Below are 6,000 nucleotides of genomic sequence, written 5' to 3'. Positions count from 1 at the left end.
TTGCACCATGAGTTTGGGAATGCCAGAAGCCATTATACTGCCATGTAGAGAGGGCCTATCACGAGAGAGTAAACAGAGCCCTGACATCATTTGAGTCATTGAACCCATCCATACCTATACTGATGGACTTTTTAGTAATATGAGTCAAGAAATTAACTTTTTTGCTTATGGATTGGATTTCTATCATTTGCAACAGAAAGAGGACTTATTAACAGAGTCAAAGATGGCTTAATTTACATATCAAAAAATATTTACAGGGCTTCCCTGGTGGTGCAGTGTCTAAGAATCTGCCTGCCAATGCAGGGGACACGGGTTCAAGCCCTGGTCCGGGAAGATCCCACATACTGCAGAGCAAATAAGCCCACGCACCACAACTACTGAGCCTGTGCTCTAGAACCCGCGAGCCACAACTACTGAGCCCATGCGCCACAACTACTGAAGCCCGTGTGCCTAGGGCCCATGCTCCGCAACAAGAGAAGCCACCAAAATGAGAAGCCGCGCACCGCAACGAAGAGTAGCCCCTGCTCGCCACAACTAGAGAAATCCCGTGTGCAGCAACGAAGACCCAAGGCAGCCAGAAATAAAATAAATAAATTTATTAAAAAAATATTTACGGCATACATGCCAAATGAACAGTTAAATGTCCAGTAAAATGGGAAATTAAAAAAAAATCCTAAGACATGCCTCATACACCTTGAGATCTATTTCAGCGTTGTCACCAGTTATCAATGTGACATCAAAGTCATGCGATAACTCTGGGATTCATTCTTCTCTTCTGTAGGACGGAGGAAAAAGGGGATTACATTGTACAGTTGGCTCTATGTATCTAGTTTCCACATCCGAGGATTGAAACAACTTTGGATCAAAAATATTCAGAAAAAAAATTCCAGAAAGTTCCAAAAAGCAAAAGTTGAATTTACCAAGCATCAGCAACTATTTGCATAACATTTACATTGAATTTATTACTACTTACATGCATTTACATTGTATTAGGTGTGATAAGTAATCTAGAGATGATTTAAAGTGTACAGGAGGATGTGAGCAGATTATATACAAATACTATGCCATTTTTTTTTTTTTTTTTTTGCGGTACGCGGGCCTCTCACTGCTGTGGCCTCCCCCGCTGCGGAGCACAGGCTCCGGACGCGCAGGCCCAGCGGCCACGGCCCACGGGCCCAGCCGCCCCGCGGCATGTGGGATCCCCCCGGACCGGGGCACGAACCCGCGTCCCCCGCATCGGCAGGCGGACCCTCAACCACTGCGCCACCAGGGAAGCCCCTACTATGCCAGGCGGGCCCTCAACCACTGCGCCACCAGGGAAGCCCCTACTATGCCATTTTATAAAAAGTACTTGCGCATCCACAGATTTTTGGTATCCAAGGGGAAGGGGTCCTGGAACCAAACCCCTACAGATACTGAGTGAAGACTATATCATTTTCTACAGATTTTCTTCAGCTCTAAAGTTTTATGATTCTATTCCATGACATAGAAGAACTAGTGAGTCACTCCAAGATTCTAAAATATGGAAGATTGGTATGCTAAACCAATTAAATGGAAAAACAGTGGAAGCTAGGAAGACTGTGGCAATAATTTAGAAGGAACATTTCTTGAGCCTGGTCTCGAGAATATGCGATAGTGATGGAGGGATGTGGATGAACCTAAGAAACATTAGAAGCAAATAACAATTTGATGCCTGCACATATGGAATATGAAGATGAGTGAAGAGTGACTATTGACTCCAAAAGCTTGCTAGTTTGCAATATTAAAATAATGATAAAATCTTTAACAAAAATGAAGTCGTTGAGAAAGTACAAGTGTTAGGAGAGATTTGGTACAGTTCTGAACATGCTGCATCTGAGCTGTTGGTATATATTCAAATAGAAAGTCTACAGACTTGAAAATCTAGAACTGACGTTCAAGTGGGAAGTCAGGGCTCATGTTATATTTTTGAGAATCATTGAACATAGAGGGAATAGTGAAAGTCCTGGGAGTGAATACTAGCTACAATAAAAACTGATAATTGACATGACTAATTTGTTTATTAATAGGCAAAGACATTAAAATTGTAAACTTGTATTTCTTAAGCCTCTAAAAAGCTCAATTTATAAATCTTGTTAGTCTATTTATAAACCTCATAATCTCTGCATAAAAATATGGACAATCACTTTCACTTCTCTATGATTTAATTAATTCACAAGCATAACAGACTATATACTTCTTGAATATTTAACATCACTTGCATACTCCATCAGTTAAATTTTCTTAGATATCTTAAACTACAATTACAAATGTAATATATCTAACATCTTGGCAGTGAAATTTTATAAGCACTTACATAACTCTTGTAAATCTAATAGCGATAAATCAATCTTATACCTGTGGTCACAGAATTCTCTTAAATGTTTCATATTTTTTTCTCCCAGTTTTATTGAGATATAATTGACATACTGCACTGTATAAGTTTAAAGTATACAACATTATGATTTGATTTACATACATCATGAAGTGATTATCACAAGTTTAGTGAACACTCATCATCTCATATAGGTACAAAATATAGAAATAGTAAAAAGAGTATCTTGTGATGAGAACTCTTAGGGTTTACTCTCTTAACAACTTTCATATATAACACACAGCAGTGTCAACTATATAGATCATGTTGTACATTGCATCCTTAGTACTTATTTATCTTACAACGGCCAGTTTGTACCTTCTGATTGCCTTCATCCAATTCCTCCTCCCCCCACCCCGTAAACTCCCACCCTCCCCCATAGATCTTAAAAGTTCACAAAGCACACAACACCACAGAAATTATTAACTTTCACAGAAATAATGAAAATTGTATTAATTTCCCACCTTTTTTATATTAAAGGTGACACATTGTGGCAGGCATGGAGATGTGCCACTCAGATCCTTCTTCAAGAAAGGACTCGCTGCCCTGTTCGGGGGCCAGCAGTGTGATCAGCAGATGGCCCCCAGCTGTCAGCGCATTCAGGGTCTGCCTCAGCGGTAGTCCTGCCCTTCCCATGGTCGCCATATACTATCTGAGGGAGAGGGGAGGATAAAGGGTGGAGTGGGACACTCCAACCTACGATACTGACTCCAGAGCTCTCTGTCTCATCATCTGCTTCTGGCAAACCTAACTGCAGTGCAAGTTAACTCATGCAACCAACATGAACAGAACTGCCATCTCAGACCTCTCACAGCAACTACGGCTGCAAATTTGGGATATCAGTCAAAATTCCTGTTACTACTTCCCATGATGATTTTACGGGAAGTAACTCGGTTAGTTACTTGAGCCCCAAGTAACTAACCGAGTTCCCTTTTCATGGTGAAGCTCTACCTGCTTACCCAATATATTACTGTAATCTTACTTGAAATCGTTTTCTGCCTGATATAAATATGCACAAGCACACCCCGCCCAGACACACATGGCCTGTAGTTCCCACAACCTCACTGCACTTAATCTTGGCTCTGCCAACAATTAGCTGTGGGAACTTGGGCAATTTATTTACCAATCCGTGCTCAATTTCCTTATCTGTAAAATAGGCATAGTCATCTGATAGGGTTGTAAAGAGTAAATGAGCTAGTACTTTAAAAAGTGTGTAGATAGAACAGCCTCTGCCAATACTGCATATTCAATAAATGCTAGCCATTATCATTATTGATCTGAGTTCTACGTTGTCTATACGTTTTCTTATCTGTCTCAGCAACCAACAACCTATAATAACGTATCGACTAATCAATTACAGAAAAAGTTCTTATGTTTCAAGCCCCTTAATTATCAGACTTCGGATTTTTGGACCTAGGTTAAATCCTAGACTTGACGTCAGTTGAATTTGTTATCAGCTGAATGTTTTGGATTTTCCCAATTCATGAAGATGTAAACCAGATACGTGAAGATTAAATCAGGAGTATATATGTAAAAGGCTTTTCTGAAATATAAAACATATGAAAATGTGGGATATTATTCCAATATTATTAAGAAGCTAGACAACTCCTGCAATTACAAAATGAAATTCTTCGCTCTTCAAGTAAAATTGCACCCCTTCCCCAAAATGATTTCCCCCTTGGTGGTTAAAGCTCAAATGAGGCCGATTTAAGAGGAATCATTTTAAAATGATAATAAAAACATATGGATAGCCTACCATAGGGCAAAGTTCTGAAGATGCTGAAATGACTTTACAGCATTTAGGACCAAATGTTAACATCTATGATCAGTCCTAGGAAATCATCTTTTTCAGTCCTCCTGAAAATTCTGTTAAATAAAAGGTTAGACTTCTTTCAACGCCTAAGAAATTTACTCGCATATCAAAGAAGAGCATATTTAAGAAAAACAAAAGCTGCCCTTGCTTTTGACCACAAGTTGGGAATTTTCTGTCATTGGTGCAGCGTCTGAAAACAAGATCCAACTTTCATTTGGCTATTTCTACGGGGCCTCGAAAATCTAAAATATTGCAAACAATAGGAACCACTGTTTAATGCTACGCGTATTTTAACAAATTCCCTCCAAGAAGCGTACATATTTTAAGATGCCAGTTTGGAAAAACAGACTGCAGGTCGCCACGACGGATCTCACACAATATGGAATAACGGAATACACAGCCCGAAGCCTTTTGCTGTGTTGTTTTTAAAAAGAGGGGATGGGCGTAGAAGAAATGGGCTTAAAACACCCGATGCTACAGCTAGCAAACTGAGTGTTCCAGAGCGCTGGACGTTCCTCCGAGGAGGGAGCCACCAGTGAGGGGTGCAAAGACACAGGAAGCTGCCTCTTTCCCGTTGACACTGCGGAGACGCCGCTATCCCTACATATTCCTACACGCGGCTCCCCGACCCCATGTTGGGTCACCCGAGAGCGGCGCCCCGGCAAGATCAGGCTCAGCTCCCAGCTCTGCCCGCTAGGGGCCCCCGACACCCCAGCGTCGGGGAGGGGCGGGGAAGGGAGAAGGAGTTTTCTGCCCCGATTCCAGTGAGAAAACAAGGAAAAGAGGAGGCGGTTGCGCAACCTGAGCCTGGGGTGCGGCTCGGGGAACAAAGAGGGCGTGAAAGCACCAGCAGCCGAGACTGCGAATCCACTCAAATCTGCCGCCGGGGCAGAGCCCCAGTGCTTGTGGATACGCAGATTTCTCAAAGCCAGTCCAGCCCTACAGGATCACAAATGCTATCTCGCAGCACCCAGGACTCTACACTGTAAACAAACACCGGGGCTGCTTTGGCCCAGGGAAATTTGAAAACAATCGCTTCACGTCTGCCATTCAGCTCAGCCTCCTTGAGCTCACGATTCCAGACTGCCAGGGGCGACGGCAGCTGGGCAACGCCTCAACCAAGCTTGGTCCTTTCCTTTGGTCCCACCCCACTGCTCAGCGCGGATTGGTGGCAGGGAGCAACTCCGGCGTTGATTGGGCGGCGGCGGAGTCGCTCACGGAGACAGTAAGTTCGGTGCCCCACAGTGCTAAATTTATCTTCAGACGAGCTACCGCGCCTGCCGCGAATTGGATCTCTATGGAGGTGGCATAGGCGATATCCCTGAGCTGAGAGCCTCGCCCGGCCCCCCGAATCCTTCTTCCCTCTGTTCTGTTTTTCATTTCTCCCCTTCCTCCCTTCCCCCCTCTCCCCTCCAGTCCGCGACGACTGGCTCTTGACCCCGTTCAGGCCTCGGTGAAGGTGAGGACCAGAGCCGCCGCGGCGGCTGAGTGGTGCGCTCTGAAATGGCCGCTGCCGTGAGCTTCGTAAAATGGCGGCCGCAGGCTCAGCTGGGGACCGCGGCGCTGCTCCGCAGCCCAGCCGCAGCCGAGACCATTCTCTCCATCACTGATGGAGATGAAGGAGAAAGATAGCGTCGGGTGCTGAGACGTTTTTCTGTGGTTGTTAGCTGAGGCGACCGCCCGGGGACGCGAGAGCAGTTCCGTAGGCGAGGGTGGACGCCCACAGGAAGCCAGCCCCCAGCCGTGGTGGGCAGCGCGCTCCTGTGACAAGGAGCAGCCGAGGGATAGGTGGCCG

At 44.5% G+C, this 6,000-nt stretch overlaps 1 protein-coding gene across 5 annotated transcripts in view; it reads left to right on the top strand.

Moving 5' to 3' along the window:
* Window positions 1–5,429: 5,429 nt before the first annotated feature.
* The window catches only part of ZBED5 (zinc finger BED-type containing 5), a 29,435-nt gene continuing 28,864 nt past the window's right edge, over window positions 5,430–6,000 (top strand). For 3 of the 5 annotated variants that reach the window (XR_003683717.2, XM_028501533.2, XM_028501532.2), the window contains exon 1: window positions 5,435–5,664. The gene's annotated coding sequence lies outside the window, so the exon portion shown is untranslated. Of the gene's footprint in view, window positions 5,665–6,000 lie in introns of all 5 variants that reach the window. The other 2 variants (XM_007115395.4, XR_003683718.2) reach the window with 2 other exon arrangements.

This window comes from Physeter macrocephalus, chromosome 16 (assembly GCF_002837175.3).
Source record: "Physeter macrocephalus isolate SW-GA chromosome 16, ASM283717v5, whole genome shotgun sequence".
Classification (NCBI taxonomy): domain Eukaryota; kingdom Metazoa; phylum Chordata; class Mammalia; order Artiodactyla; family Physeteridae; genus Physeter; species Physeter macrocephalus.
The sequence above is the reverse complement of the archived record's forward strand: the minus strand, read 5'-3'. Positions and strand labels throughout refer to the sequence as shown.